Consider the following 14,546-nt stretch of genomic DNA (forward strand, 5'->3'; position numbering starts at 1 on the left):
AACCTTCATTTGTCACCGGTCTAATTCCAGACATGTTGCTTACTTTCCTGTGTGAGTGCATCTGAACTCTGAAGCAGTGAAAAGCAAATCGAGTTCCTCCAGGAAGGAGCACATGAGGGCAGGGTCTAAAGGCAGGGACGAGAGAACTGGAAGGACAGGAGACAGGTAGTAGCCGGCCCACCTGTCCCCTTTGTCAGGAGTGACACACGGTTGAACGCTAGTTCCGACTTTAGTTAAACTGTATTTTTTGTAGGATCAAATTCTTTGAATAATTTTGGAAATCAAAATGTTATCCAGTGACTACGAGTTTGGAGGGGAGACTACCTAGGTCAGCGGAAGACAGAGTCCCAAGTTCACGGTCAGATTGAAGTGTAAGTTGAATCCAAGGATCAGAGCAGTAAAAAGACAAAAAAGGAATAATTTAAACAGTTCTTATTATGGAAACTCTGCACCCTCTCCTTGAGGGTGAGTAATGTTTCCTGTCAGGCAAGTAGGAAAATATTCCCTTTTAATGAAGCTAATTATTTTCAAAGAAGCTTTCCATGGATAGAGGATAGTTAATTGGCCTAAATTCTTCCCCTCCATGTATTTATTGGGCTGATGTAAGAGTGGAATTTTCATTTGTGAATGAAAGAACCTTCTTACTTTGCACATGACAGAAAACCATCGATAGTAGTTTTAATACACAGGGCTTTCGGTCTTTTTTGTTTTTTCATGCGGCTATCTGTGGCTGCGCTCACAGTCTCTGTGAAGACATCAGGGGCCCATGTTTCCTCCAATGTTCTGGCCTTCCAGCCCGAGACTGTGGCCCCTGTTCTCATGGCCCAAAGTAGTGGCTGGAGCTCCAGCTGACACACCTGCATTCCGGCCAGCTGGTGAAGGAAGTGGCAAACAGAGCATGCTTGTCCCTTTTCAGGTTACCTCACAGACACATCCTCTAGCACCTTCTGGAACTTGGTCACATGGGATGGCGGTAAATGTAGTCATTTAGCCCGGTGGCCCCGGGCCCAGCTAAGAACCCGTGTTTTATTATTAAGGAATACGAGAGTGGACGTCGGGCAGTAATGAGCGGTCTCTGGCCACAGCTCAGTTGAAGGATCAATGTTTATAGGTTTCCTTCTAAAAAGGGTGGGCTGAGCCTCCTTCCTGGGCCTTGCGCTTCAGGCCGCCCGCCCTGCGGTCTCACAGGTGCTGACGTTCGAGTCCATTACCCAGGAGTCGGTCCAGGCAGCCTCGAGGGGCACGGATGCGTTTCCAAGGCGCTTTCCTTTGACCTTAAGGAAATAGAACACTTAGATGGTGCTCACGGCTGGCGTTTCGTTCCCTGAGAACACAGCCAATTCTGTCTTCCTCGGCTCACCGAGGGTAGGCACGAGGCCGTAGAAAGAAAGAAGGGGAAGAATCCTTCATTTCAACCTCATAGTTTCAGTCTCCTTCCTTAGCCCCCCTCTCCCTCTGACTGCTGTTTAAGGCAAACCAAACAAAATAACGCACCTGGAGCATTTCCCGGGCTGCTGGCACAACCTGGCACGTCGGGGAGGGGACGTGGCGGGGAGGGTCTAAACAGCAGGAGTGGAGGCTGGAAGTCTGAAATCAAGGGTCTGCAGGGCCACGCTCCCTGTGCCAGCGTCTGGGGGGGTGGCTGGCGCTCCTTGGGGTGCCCTGGGGTGCGGCTGTGTCCCTCCAGTCCCGCCGTTTTCCCTCTGCGTGTCTGCACGTTCTCCTGTCTGCGTCTCCTCTCGTGAGGACACCTGTCATATTGGGTTAGGGGCTCACCCCACTCCAGTGTGACCTCATCCTAACTTACTTATCATCGGCAAAGACCCTGTTTGCAAATGAGGTCCTGTTCTTAGGTTCTGGGAGGTAAGGCTTCCAGCACAGCTTCTTGGGGACCACAGTTCAGCCAGTAACGGCCAAGTCCACGCTGGAGGCAGGGGTTCAGTGCCCTCGCTAGTCCGCACGGTGGCTGGTGGACAGCTTCTTTTCCGACCGACCCAGTTGCTGCGCTAGCTAGGTCAATATCATTCCTGTAGGCCCCCGAGCTTTTAAATTCTCCGCTGGTTCTAGTAGCTCAGGGGTCTTGAAAAATGGGAAGGAGAAGAAAGGGATAGGTTGTGAGGCCTGGAAGAAAAGAGTCGGCCCTCAGCGTGATTGTCCAGAGAAGACTGGGTCCTTGCTACTGGCAGGGTGCTCCGTGGCCCGGAGATGTGGGGTCGCAGGTCCTGCCCCAGACCCACTGAGTCTGAGCCTGCATTGAACAGGCTCCCGCGTGATTTGTGCGCACAGTCAAGAGTGGGAGACAGGCCTGGAGGGGTAGAGCGGAGGAGGCAGGAAGGGAGAGCCTGAATCTAAGATGCCGTGATAATTCTAGCAAAGTCCGGTCCCTGGTTAAACCCGGAAAGGCTGTTGGTTCACTGGTTGAGAAGTTCTCATGGTGACTGACGGGAAGAAGGCTGCATCGGGGCAGCGCGGTGAGGGACAGGGCAGGGTGCTTCCTTCCTCCTGACCCGAGGGTGTCAGCCAAAGAGGAGCAGAGCGGTCGTGATCGCTGGTGGCGCTTTCAGGGCCCTCCAGCCTGGGGAAGAGCGATGGACAGGTGTGGGGGGCTGAGGGTCCAGGAGGGGCCCGGGAGGTGCCCCACGATTCCGTACACCCACAGACCGGCACCCCGCAAATCGACTCCTTATTTGTTGTTGTTTCTCCCCCGGGGTTACTGAGCATAATTGACCTAATGCACCGTGTAAGCTTAAGGGGTACACACTACCCACATTCTGGATGAATGTCTAATAGACCAAAGTTTTAGGTTTTACGATTAGAAACAACTGACGTAAAGTGCAAACGTTTTGGTGAAGCAGTCAGCTTGAGGTTTTGGACTCAGGTGACAAATGACCAACGCCCTCCCTCCGGGCGGACGGGGACAGTGAGGTGCCTGTGGCGAGAGGGGCCGAGGAAGCCGGGGGCCCATCTTGGCCAGCTTCTGGTTACTTGTGGTTGCGCCGCGTGGGGGTTTTGTGCTCGCCCCTCCCCACCCACTCAGGAGCTGGAAGGGAACCACGTTCCCGCGGCTTCCTTGCAAGAGCGGAGCTCAGATTCTGCAGGTTGAAGCCCCACGTGGGCGTTCTCAATCTGTGTGACTGATGGCCTGATCTCCGTCCCCCGGTCGACGGCACGAGACTCTGGCAGCTTCCCTCGCAGGGAGGTTGGAGAATCAGCCAGGATGACGTGTGAGAGGCCTTTGTCGGCCATCTGCCAAGTCGCATCGTCCCAGTGGTGCTTCCATTTGGCAGACGTCTGCGTAAGGGGAGGGAGGCTCACTCTTGGAGCGTGTGTTGGCCGTGAGGACGGGACGTGTGGCCGAGTCTTCTAAACGTCTGCCGTTCTGACTCGGAGACAGGACGTCCGCGCCCCACGCCAGACCCGGAAGCGCCGAATGATGCCACGGGCCGGGGGCCCCGGGGGTCACCACGGCGTGCGGTTGCGTGGGCTCCGTGGCTGAAGAAGGGGAAGAGACTTCAAGCAGCCTCTGTAACTTGGAGCCACAGAGCCACGCCAACGGAGCTGCGCCCTGGCCGGGTCCTCACTGCCAGTCAGTCGGGGCCGAGAATCTGTGGTTACTTCCCTGGTGGAGGGGTGTGCTGGGGAGGCCGCGGGGAGGCCGCGGGGAGCCTGGGTGCATAAATTGGATCCAGAAGATTGGGAAGTGACCGGGGAAGAGGGTGATCTGTTTTCACAATGGAGCTTTCCGAAAGTCTCATTAGCGTTAGCAGTTGGGTTGGGTGATTTCTTTCTTCCGCGCAGTCTCGAGGAAACCAATTAAGTCTTGCTGCATCTATATGTTACCGGTGCGCCGGCCGTAAGCAAGGGGAGGCCTATTTAGCCTGACTGTTGCCTCTTGGCTTATAATGGAGAATCAATTTATTTCAGCTTATTAAACTATTAGTGCCCATTGGATATTAACTCCGCTTTTTCTTGAGGCCCCCCCCTCCCCCTTCCCCTTTCCCAGGCGTCGGGGAGGAGATTCTAGGACTTCAGAAATGGTGAGCGGGACCTTCCGGGAGGCAGGGGAGCGAGCCGGGTGCCTCCTGGGCCCTCAGGGAAACTTACGATGGAATTAGGAAGTTCCTCGGGGCTTCCACGTTCTGTGACCGCGCATCAACTTTAAAACCCGTGTTCTGCTAGGAAGTGATGCTGTTGAGAACCTGTTCGGTGCGTGGCCTCCGTGCCTTGTTTCAAGGGTTCCGCGGAGGTATTGGAGGTCCGGGTGGTGTTGGATTGGCCCGTCTGGGCTGTGGTGCCCAGCTGTTGGCCAAGCACTCGTCTAGATGCTATCTGGAAGCTGTTTGGTAGATGTGATTAGCGTTTACAACATCAGTTACTTTGCGCTTTCTATTTATTTGTTTATTTAAAAAATTTTTTTAATGTGACTACAGCTGGCACACAGTTACGTTCGTCTCAGACGTACGACATGGTGATTCCACACGGTCGATACGACGCCATCGACTGTATTCTCTGTGTTGTGACTGCTATGCCCGTGACCCATTCATTCCACAGCTGGGAGCCCGTGCCTCCCCGTCCCCTCCCCCATCTTGCCCATCTCCCCACATCTCCCGTCTGGCAGCCACCAGTTTTTCTCTGTATGTATAGGTCTGTACAATTTAAGTGGAGGAGATTACCCTCCATAATGAGGGTGGGCCTCATCGGATCAGCCGGTGGCTTTAAGAAAAGACTGAGGTTCCTAAAGAAGAAATCCTGCCTTAAGAACTCCTGCCCGAGTTTCCAGCCTGCATCCTGCTGCCATATGTATTTCAGATTCAACACTGCAGGACCAAGTTTATCTGGGTTTTGAGACTGCCGGCCAGCCCCACGGGCTCCACACCTGCCAGTTCCTACACCTGTGAGGGCCGTTTTCCTAAAATAAGTCTCTGTCTGGCCCCTGCCCCCCCGCCACGTGTGTATGTCCTGTTCAGTCTGTTCTCTCCTGGACACGCCTGAACTACCCACCCTCTCTCTCCAGCCCGGGTGTCCCGGGCGACTGTGGCAGTGGTCTTTCCTCCATTCCTAAATGCGGTCTCAGAATCTTCTGGAAGAGTCCATGAACACAGTTGTTCGGAGCTGGCTCCAGAGAGAAAATCTGTTTGCTGTTCTAATTTTAGGGGATACTCTTTGTGGCTGTTGGCTGATAAAACCATCGATTGTTCTCATATTAAGTACCATCTAATTAATTTTTCAACTAACATTTGTGGGTCTCTGATGCCAAAGTACCAAGCATTTCTTGGCACACGTCTGGCCGGGAGCTCACTGCCGGCAGAGCCGAGGAAGGGGCCGAGGAGGGGATGGCTTCACTGGTGCCCGTGGCCTCCACCACTCGCTGCATTTGGTGAGCTGCGCTGATGGGGGCTGGACGTAATCGCCGATGGGCCAGTGGGAGGGGGCCACATAGGCCCCCGTGAGCTTGGACCCCGGGCAGCCTGGGTTCACCATGTAAGAGCACTGCCCACTCCAACAGTTTTTAATTCTAGCATTTATCAAATGGCCCCTTCAAGCCCCCCAGATATAATGGAGACAATGGTTCACCGGGCGGATGGAAAATCAAGTTTTTATTTTATTAAAAGAATTTTTTTTAATGTTTATTTATTTTGGGGGGGAGGGGAAGAGAGAGAGAGAGACAGAGAGACACAGAATCCCAAGCAGGCTCCAGGCTCTTAGCTGTCAACACAGATCCCAACATGGGACTCGAACCCATGAACCGTGAGATCATCACCTGAGTCAAAGTCAGAAACTTAACCTCTGGAGCTACCCAGGTGCCCCGAAAATCGAGTTTGTAAATTTTTTATTTGAGAGAGAGAGAGAGAGAGAGAGAATATGAATCTCTCCCCAATGTGGGGCTCAATCCCATGACCCTGGGATCATGACCTGAACTGTAATCAAGAGTCAGATGCTCGACCAACTGAGCCACCAAGGCGCCCTGGAAAATCGAGTGTTTCACCAGGAAGGGGAGACAGCGAAGGAAGGACTTGGAGTCAGCAGGACGTGTGCTCACATGTGCTGCCGTGTGGGGGCGATGGTGGTTGTGGGATATGATCGAAGTGACGGACGATGCCATTAATAAATGAGGAGGAGCTTTTAAATTAACAGCAGCCCCAGATTGGAGATTAATTTTTTAAATGTTTCCTAACAAGAAAAATGAAGCAAATAAATCCCGACGATGAGGAAGTAATGAAGCCGTTGCGAGAATAGCTTGTTGCCACAGGCAGATGAGGGAATTTGTGCGACGTCTGAGGCCAGCGCAAACCAGCAGGCTCGGGTCCCCGCATCTTGGGCCCTAGGGGACTTGGCGGGCTCACCCTTTGAGCCCAACTGGTCATCTTTGACTAGAGAGCTTAGAGAGCGTGCGGAGAAAGACAATGGCCGTGAGCAGGCTGGATCCCCGTCCCCCACCGCCCTCACCCGCGTCACCCTCTGGCTGCCGCTGACGGGGCATCCGGGGGCCGTGGCAGCCAGCTGGCTCTGCGTGGACGTGCTGGCCTCCTGGACGGCGGCCGGCGACCGCTGGGGACGTGAGCGGGGACACTGCCAGCTTGTGCAGGCCGCAAAGGGCTCAGGAGCCTGGACGCGGGGCAGTTCCTGGCCCTGGAAAAAGGGGCGGGGGGTCTTGGATGCGTCATCCCTCACAGATCAGGACCATTCTGGGTTGTGGGCTGTCAGCGTCTGTGGTCTTTTGTACCTAAAGCACAGACTCCTGAAGATGTCCGTCTTAATCTTAATTTGCTCGGGCATGCCGTTTATTTATTTTATTTTTTTTAATTTGTTTTTACGTTTATTTATTTTTGAGACAGAGAGAGACAGAGCATGAACGGGGGAGGGGCAGAGAGAGAGGGAGACACAGAATCTGAAGCAGGCTCCAGGCTCTGAGCTGTCAGCACAGAGCCCAACACGGGGCTCGAACTCACGGACCGTGAGATCGTGACCTGAGCTGAAGTCGGCCGCTTAACCGACTGAGCCACCCGGGCGCCCCTCGGGCATGCTGTTTAAACAGTGGCAACTGACCATGGCTTCTAGCATCCTGACGTCCTCAGACGCCTTTGTCTTCAGCGTGATCCTGCCTGGGCTGCTGGACGCCCAGGGCTGGTTATGGCACCTCTCTGAGCTCAGCCTTCTGCTCTCTGAGGATTCCACCTGCCTGGCCTTTCCTGCAGCCCCCCACCCCTCCCCGCTGCATTACACGCCGAGACTTGTGATGGTGTTGAACTCTCCTTTGTGAGAGCCAACAACAGCGGCAGCGATAGTCGTGGGTGACACTTACACAGCATTCACAGTGAACCGGGTCCACACACGTCCATTCGTCCTCTTGACAAGTGGGGGACAGGCCTGCGCCCAGCGGGTGTGAGGCGCGCCAGGCACTGCGCCCGCCGATTCGCGGGCGGGGGGCGGGTGAGCGCCTTGTTCTGGGATCCACCCAGGGCCTCGCGCTCTCGCTCTCGTTGTAGACGGGGGAACCGAGGGGCTGACTGGCGCATCATCAAGTGGGCGAAGGAGGAGGGTGTGAACGCAGCAGGCCCCTGTGGGCAGGGCCACAGGCACCCCCACCCACCCCACCCCACCCCATGTGCGTGGTGGGGCTGCAAATGCCAGCGCCTGGGGGGTCGAAGGGTGTGAGCGGTGGGCGTCTGGGAGGAGGGGTGCGGTGGCCTGTAAAAGCATCCGTTAGGGGCTACATTGTGTCCCCCCAATTCACGTGTAGGGGGGCCCGAACACCCGTCCTTCGGAATGTGACTTTATTTGGAAATCGGGTTCGCGTGTCACTGGCAGATGTGCTTAGTCAGGCCCAGAGCGAGATGGGCCGCGCTCTGATGTGACCGTGTCCCGATGAGCGGTGGGGGTGGGGGTGGGGGGCCGCTCAGGACACGCACACGGCGGGGAGGGGAGCGCCTCGCAAAGACGAGGGCGGGTGGCCCTTCCACGCACCTGGGGACGAGGGGCGCTGCGGGTTCGCCGCCCGCGGAAGGAGCCGGCCCCGTCTGCACCTGGATCCGTGACACGGGACGTTTCCGTCCTTCAGCTGCCGGCCTGAGTACTTTGTCGACAGACCTAGCAAACTAGTAGTGTTCGTGTTTGAAGTCCTCGGAAGGGCCAGCGCCCCCCAAACCACATCTCTGTCACAGCGGCCCGTGACGCGCATGGGCCGTGACCTTTCTCCCTGAGTTGACCTCCGCTCGGTCTTTGGCCAGCCAGCTTGGAAGAGAGGGGCCTTCGAGCAACATCTTGCCCGGGGTGTCCTCCAGCACATGTGACATGACCATAATGACGCTGGCTGGCCGAAGCGCAAACAACGCCAGGCAAGCTTCTAATGCTTCCGTGAATCAGTGCCTCCGATTCCCCCAAACTCGTCGATCGCTATCGCCCTGCCCTGCTCTCGACTTGGAAACGGAGGCGCGGAATGGTACTTGCTGGCCGGCGGATACTTCATCAACAGTGTCGATTTTATTTTCTGTCCCCCCAAAGCCCTGAGGATTAGCATTTTGTTTGTTTTTGTTGGTTCCCCCCGCTACTATTCAAATAAAATAATTCCAGCCCTCCTCTCCAATATTGGTGGGGGGCCTGGCATCTCGTTGAGATTTTGATGATATTGTGGGTGAGGAGGAGATCTCATATTCTTCCCTGCATGAAAGTTGGGAACTCCCACCTATTATTTTATTTTATTTTATTTTATTTTATTTTATTTTATTTTATTATTTATTTATTTTTGAGAGAGAGAGAGAGAGAGAGAGAGAGAGCGCGTGGGGGTGGGGGCAGAGAGAGGGGGAGACACAGAATCCCAAGCAGGCTCCAGGCTCCGAGCTGTCAGCACAGAGCCCGACGCGGGGCTCGAACCCACGGACCGCGAGATCATGACCTGAGGCAAAGTTGGATGCTTAACCGACTGCCACCCAGGTGCCCCTCCCACTTATTTTTAAATTAGGGAAGGTGACAGAAAGGGAAGTGGGTGGAGACACGGCGGCAGAGAAACTGGAAAGCCAGCTCCAGCCGTGTGCCATGTTCATATTCTTCAACACCTTGCCCAGCAAAGATGGGGGCCATGCTGCCCGAATGAGGTGCTGTTCACATCTGGGTTAAGGGCTGGCTTTGCCAGGAAGCTGCCTGAGGCACTGATCGGTCATATGTATTTAGACAACATTTGAATAACCCAGACACACGGTACCAGTTTTCTCCATGTCCGACATGACGAACGACGTGTACGTTTTTAGCCCCGTTGATGCAAAAGTAGATCCGTAAGAATTTCATCACCATCAATTCCAAATACGGTAAAATAGGATATGCCATTCAGGGCCTTTAATGAACGCCTATTTTGAATATAAAGAGGTATAAAATATTTATGAATAGAAAAGTCATTTCTTCCCACCTCCACTGAAAATATGGTAGTCACATATGAAAGACTATTGCTCAGAAGGGAGCCCATAGGAGTAATTTTCCCGGCATAACTTCATTTGTCTGTATAGCTGTTTCACTCACGAGCCAGGCTGGCCCCGAGGTATGTGTGTGTTGATGTTTCCTCTTGCCTCTTTTTCTGCACACCTCCTGCGTTCTGGGACCCCCACCCATCTCTCTGCCTCACATCCCCCACCCCAGCCAGCTCTCAAATAGGGCTGCCAGATAAAATACAGGATGTCAAGTTAAGCAGAAATTTCTGGTAAATAACAAATAATTTTTAAGCATAAGTATGTCCCGTGCAGTATTTATGACACATTCCAAACATTACATGGGACATACTTATGCTAAACATTATTCATTTTTATGTGAAATTCAAACTTGCCTGGATGTTCTGTATTTTTATTTGCTAAATCTGGCAACCATACTGGCTAGTGGTTTGGGGTCATTTCTTAGAAGACACGTGTGCAGTGTATGTGTGTGTGTGTGTGTGGGGGGTTGTGGAATTGTCTGAACTATCAGTTGATTGGGTAGGTTAATCTTTGGTTTATAATTTAACATTAAAACCATCACGGGGCACCTGGGTGGCTCAGTTGGCTGAGTATCTGACTTTGGCTCAGGTTATGATCTCACAGTTCAAGGGTTCGAGCCCCGCATCGAACTCTGTGCTGACAGCTCGGAGCCTGGAGCTGCTTCGGATTCTGTGTCTCCCTCTCTCTCTCCCCCTCCCCTGCTCACACTCTGTCTCCGTCTCTCTCAAAAATAAATAAAATATTAAAAACAATCTTAAAACCATCTATTTCACTAGTGAAAACAGAAATATGACCAGTAATTCCACTGTATGGAATGCCTTCCTTGTGCACGACATCATCTAATACTTTGGCTGTGCTTATGAGGTGGTGTGTTCCTTTCCTTTGGTTAGTGAGCACCCTGCGAGGTCCAGTGCCTGCTCCCGCACATTCTGCGTCTCCAAACCACTGGGATCTTACTTTTGGGTCAACCCCTAACGACTTCCATCCTGTCTCCTACACTCATTAGTACATAATGATGTTTATAAGCCCTGGCCCGAGAATCTGGAGGCCAGGGTTTTACTCCTGGGTCCTGTTTATTAATTGTGTGAACCTCTGTGTATTTCTTCACCTCTTTGACCCTCAGTTTCCTGGTCTCCAAATCAGAGGATGTAAACGGGGCTCTCCGGGGTGCTGGGAGGGGAAAGGTGGCAGGGATGCAGGGACGCAAAAGGACCGGGATGGGCCGATGCTGGGAATGAGCGCTTTGCTCTCCCTCCTCCCTTTGTTCTCCGACTCCTTAGATTCCAGGGAGGGGAGCCGCACCTGTCACAGTGCGCGTTTCCTGGCCCCATCAGGGCTCACGGTGGGGCTGGCCCTTGAAGGGATTTGCGGGCCGGCTATCCCAGAGGAGGACACCAGAGGGCGCCCCGCACCGCCGCCCGCCTGCTTGGCTGCGTGTGCAGAGCAGTTACCGCCGGTTGGCGTGGCACCCACGCCCAGTTGAGGTCGATTCTGAGTTGAAATCAGGAGTTCCGTGTGCTTGAAAGTCTCGTCACCGCTTGGGGCGGTAAAGAACCGAGCAGGATTTAGGTGGCAGGGCAAACTGTCTGCCTTCAGAGCGCGTGTGCCTGTAAGACCCTCTAGCTCCCTGGAAACAAGAACCCAGAGGCAAGTGCAGAGGCTGGGTCCGGGGCCCCTGCTCCTCCCTGCTGCTCCGGTACCCGAAGCCCCAGCGGTGTGGGGCGCACCTGGGAAGTGGGCCCGGAACCCAGGAGGGCCGGCGCGTCTCAGGCACAAACTGCCCGGCCCTGGCCTCTTAGCACACGGGAGGCCACACATCGGAAGGGACGAGAGGGCTGCCTTCCAGCTGTGGCCATGACCTTGCCAATACAGAGGAGGAAGCCAGCTCAGCACCGCGGTCCGTATGCACAGGGATGGTTCCCAGGGATGGGCAGGAGCGCGGTCGCGGCTCCCGGCCGAAGAAGGCATGAAGACACAGCGTAAATTTGGGAAAGCTTTTTAGGTTAACGTGGCTACCATAAGGCGTCGGTCGATGAACAGGCGGGCCTGACCGGGTCATCTAGAAATGTCACTTAAGCAGCATCTTATTCACTGATGACGCCCGGAACCCTGAGAACGTGTTGGTTTGTGATGACAAGGGTCGCGTGAAGGTCTTCTGTGCCTTACAGGCTTTAATGGGTGATCATGGTTTTTAAACACTCCCCCAACGCCTCCTGGTTGTTGGTGAGTGTTGGGATGGGGACGGGGAGGGGATGCTGCGGTGAAGCCTGGTGTGTGCGGGGGCCACAGCTGTGACCGTTCACACTCGCGGGCGCGTGGTGATGGAGGTCACAGCTGCGGCCACCAGACCTTCCTGAGATTCCTCCCGTGAGGAAAGGCGGCAGATGGGATACCTGGGAGCCTCTTGTGGCTGCTCGCTTTTTCCAAACCCCGGAGGAAGAGTCCGACCGGTGTAGGATGGCCTGGCGAGGGTCAAACCGTGGCTCTTCCTGGACCCGCTCCCTCTTGGCCGCATTTCTGATTTCTCCCCACAGCCCTGGGCTCCCCCGCGCATAGCCACACCTCTGTGTCACACAAGAACAGAGGTGGGAGAGCCAGCATCTGGGGACTCCAAGGGGACTGCCTCCGGGCCACGTGACAGGCACAGCGTGCCGGAAGCCAAGCGTGGCAGGTGGCACAGCACACAGACCGTCGAATGCTGACGATGGCAGGACTCCCCCAGCTGCCGGGCCCAGCCCCTTACCTCACAGAGGCATTCATTGCTTTGCAGCCTCCGTGTCTGCACGCTTACGCTCTGCAGGGTGCCCACGACGAGGTATTGCTCCCGGATCCCACCCCGTCTCTGTCGCTTTGCCTTCACGCGAGGCTGAGATTGACCAGCAGCTCGAACCGCAGCTGTTTGGAAGAACATGCAATCTGCACCAGGTTCGAAACACGAAACCCAGCAAACTTGCCGGGAGATGTTCTTGGGACTCGTATGTCATGCGCACATCTTAGGCACGGAGCTGTGGCTTTTGAAATAGATGCGGTAATGCCTGATTTGTGCCCCTGGGTGGCGCAGTCTTACCCTTGGAGGTCGGAATAGATTTGACTGTTCGCTGCCCGCAGGCTCCAAAGCGGGGGGGCTGTGGGCAGCTCGGCGTTTGGAGATTAGAGGTCTGCAGAACTCATCGCCAGCCCCGGGGGACACCCAGCGTGGCAGAGGAACGTTGTGTTTTCCTAAAGATAATGGGAGATGAGGAGATCCTTTAATAGTAGGATATTTCATTCAAGGCGAGGAAAATTTGTTAGGTGCCATTCTTTATTGCTATCATGACGAGTGATGGGTGGGTGTCGGGACATGCCCTCAGGGTTGTGCCACCTGCATCGCCCCCAGTGACAGTCAACCCTAGGCTGAAGCCCCCACAGGGATGCCTGTGCTGCAGAGAGTCCCCCCGCCAAAAGGCCACCCCCACTTCCTGGACCTCCTGTCTCACCCTTGCTCCTCCTCCAATGCCTTGTCCCTGCCTCGGACCCTCACCCAGGGTCAGCCGAGGCCTCTGTTCAGATTGCACCCCAGCCCAACTTCTCCTTTGGCTTCATGCCTTCCTCCCCTCCCTGCCCTTCCCCACCTGTGCATCCTCAGAAACCCCTGTGTGCTAATCACCATCTGAGTCGGCTTCCCCGGAGCTCTCCTGACAAGGCAGCTTATGACGTCACAAAGAGACAGACCCGAGGTCAGGTGAGGGCCGCGTGGCCCCTGGTGCACAGGTGTGCACTCCAGAGAGCAGGGTGGAGGGAGGAACCTCCTTGGCCTTGGAAGGATCACTGGGAGGGGGTCACATTGACTTGAAGCTTTAGGGACTTTTAAGGACATAGGAGTTTCCCAGATGGACTCGTATGAACAGGCAAGGTCACAGAGATTGTGCAAAGGGAAGTGAGCCCTGTAGCCAGAGACTGGCAGTGACTCGGCACGAGGGAGGGAGTGAGGAGACCGGGCCCGGCATGTGGAGGTGTTGAGATTTTACCCTGTAGCCAGCGGAGGCCACGAGCATATTCTTCCGTAAGAAAGACCATTATCGTGAGCACAGTGCATGAACGGGGAGCATGGGAGACAAGCTATCCACCAGCTGGGCGTCCCACGTCTTCCCCTCTGTCGAGTCAAATGCCTCCCCTTTATGATACAACCGGGATCCCATCTCCTTTGAGGGGATTTCTCTCCCTTAATGCCACCAGCCCCAGTGGTGTGTCCCACAACTCCGCTCGGTACTTGCGGGCAGGTTTGTAAATCCCCCGGGGCTGTCTCTGCTCTCTGGACCAGATCAGACTTTGACTTTTTTTTTTTAATTTTTATTTATTTTTTAAATTTACATCCAAGTTAGTTGGCACATAGTGCAACAATGATTTGGGGAGGAGATTCCTTACCCCTTTAGCCCATCCCCCTTCCCACAACCCCTCCACTAACCCTCTGTTTGTTCTCCATATTTAAAAGTCTCTTATGTTTTGTTCCCTCCCTGTTGTTATATTATTTTTGCTTCTCTTTCCTTGTATTCATATGTCCTGTGTTTTAAAAGTCCTTATATGAGTGAAGTCATATGATGTTTGTCTTTCTCTAATTTCATTTAGCATAATATTCTCTAGTTCCATCCACATGGTTGCAAATGGCAAGATTTCATTCTTTTTGATTGCCGAGTGATACTCCATTGTATATATATCTCACATCTTCTTCATCCATTCATCCATCGATGGACATTTGGGCTCTTTCCATACTTTGGCTCTTGTCGATAGCGCTGCTAGAAACATGGGGGTGCCTGTGTCCCTTCGAAACAGCACACCTGTATCCTGTGGATAAATGCCTAGTAGTGCAATTGCTGGGTCGTAGGGTCGTTCTATTTTTACTTTTTTGAGGAACCTCCATACTGTTTTCCAGAGTGGCTGCACCAGTTTGCATTCCCACCAGCAGTGCCAAAGAGATCGTCTTTCTCCGCATCCTCGCCAACATCTGTTGTTGCCTGAGTTGTTAATGTTAGCCATTCTGACAAGTGTGAGGTGGTATCCCATTGTGGTTTTGATTTGTATTTCCCTGATGATGAGTGATATTGAGCATTT

General features: G+C 54.0%; 1 long non-coding RNA gene across 3 annotated transcripts; it reads right to left on the bottom strand.

Annotated features, from left to right (window-relative positions):
- Nucleotides 1-11,438: 11,438 nt before the first annotated feature.
- On the bottom strand, nucleotides 11,439-13,139 carry LOC125930951 (uncharacterized). Of its 3 annotated transcripts, XR_007460322.1 has the most exons (4): nucleotides 12,935-13,061; nucleotides 12,526-12,677; nucleotides 12,202-12,353; nucleotides 11,439-11,920 (listed from the first exon to the last, which is right to left on the bottom strand). It is a non-coding gene; the product is annotated as an uncharacterized LOC125930951 (long non-coding RNA). The 3 variants fall into 3 exon arrangements; XR_007460323.1 differs by lacking the exon at nucleotides 12,935-13,061 and adding an exon at nucleotides 13,070-13,139 and having other exon boundaries at nucleotides 11,439-12,353; XR_007460321.1 differs by having other exon boundaries at nucleotides 11,439-12,353.
- Between the last annotated feature and the right edge of the window lie 1,407 nt (nucleotides 13,140-14,546).

The sequence above is a fragment of the Panthera uncia genome, chromosome A2, assembly GCF_023721935.1.
Source record: "Panthera uncia isolate 11264 chromosome A2, Puncia_PCG_1.0, whole genome shotgun sequence".
Classification (NCBI taxonomy): domain Eukaryota; kingdom Metazoa; phylum Chordata; class Mammalia; order Carnivora; family Felidae; genus Panthera; species Panthera uncia.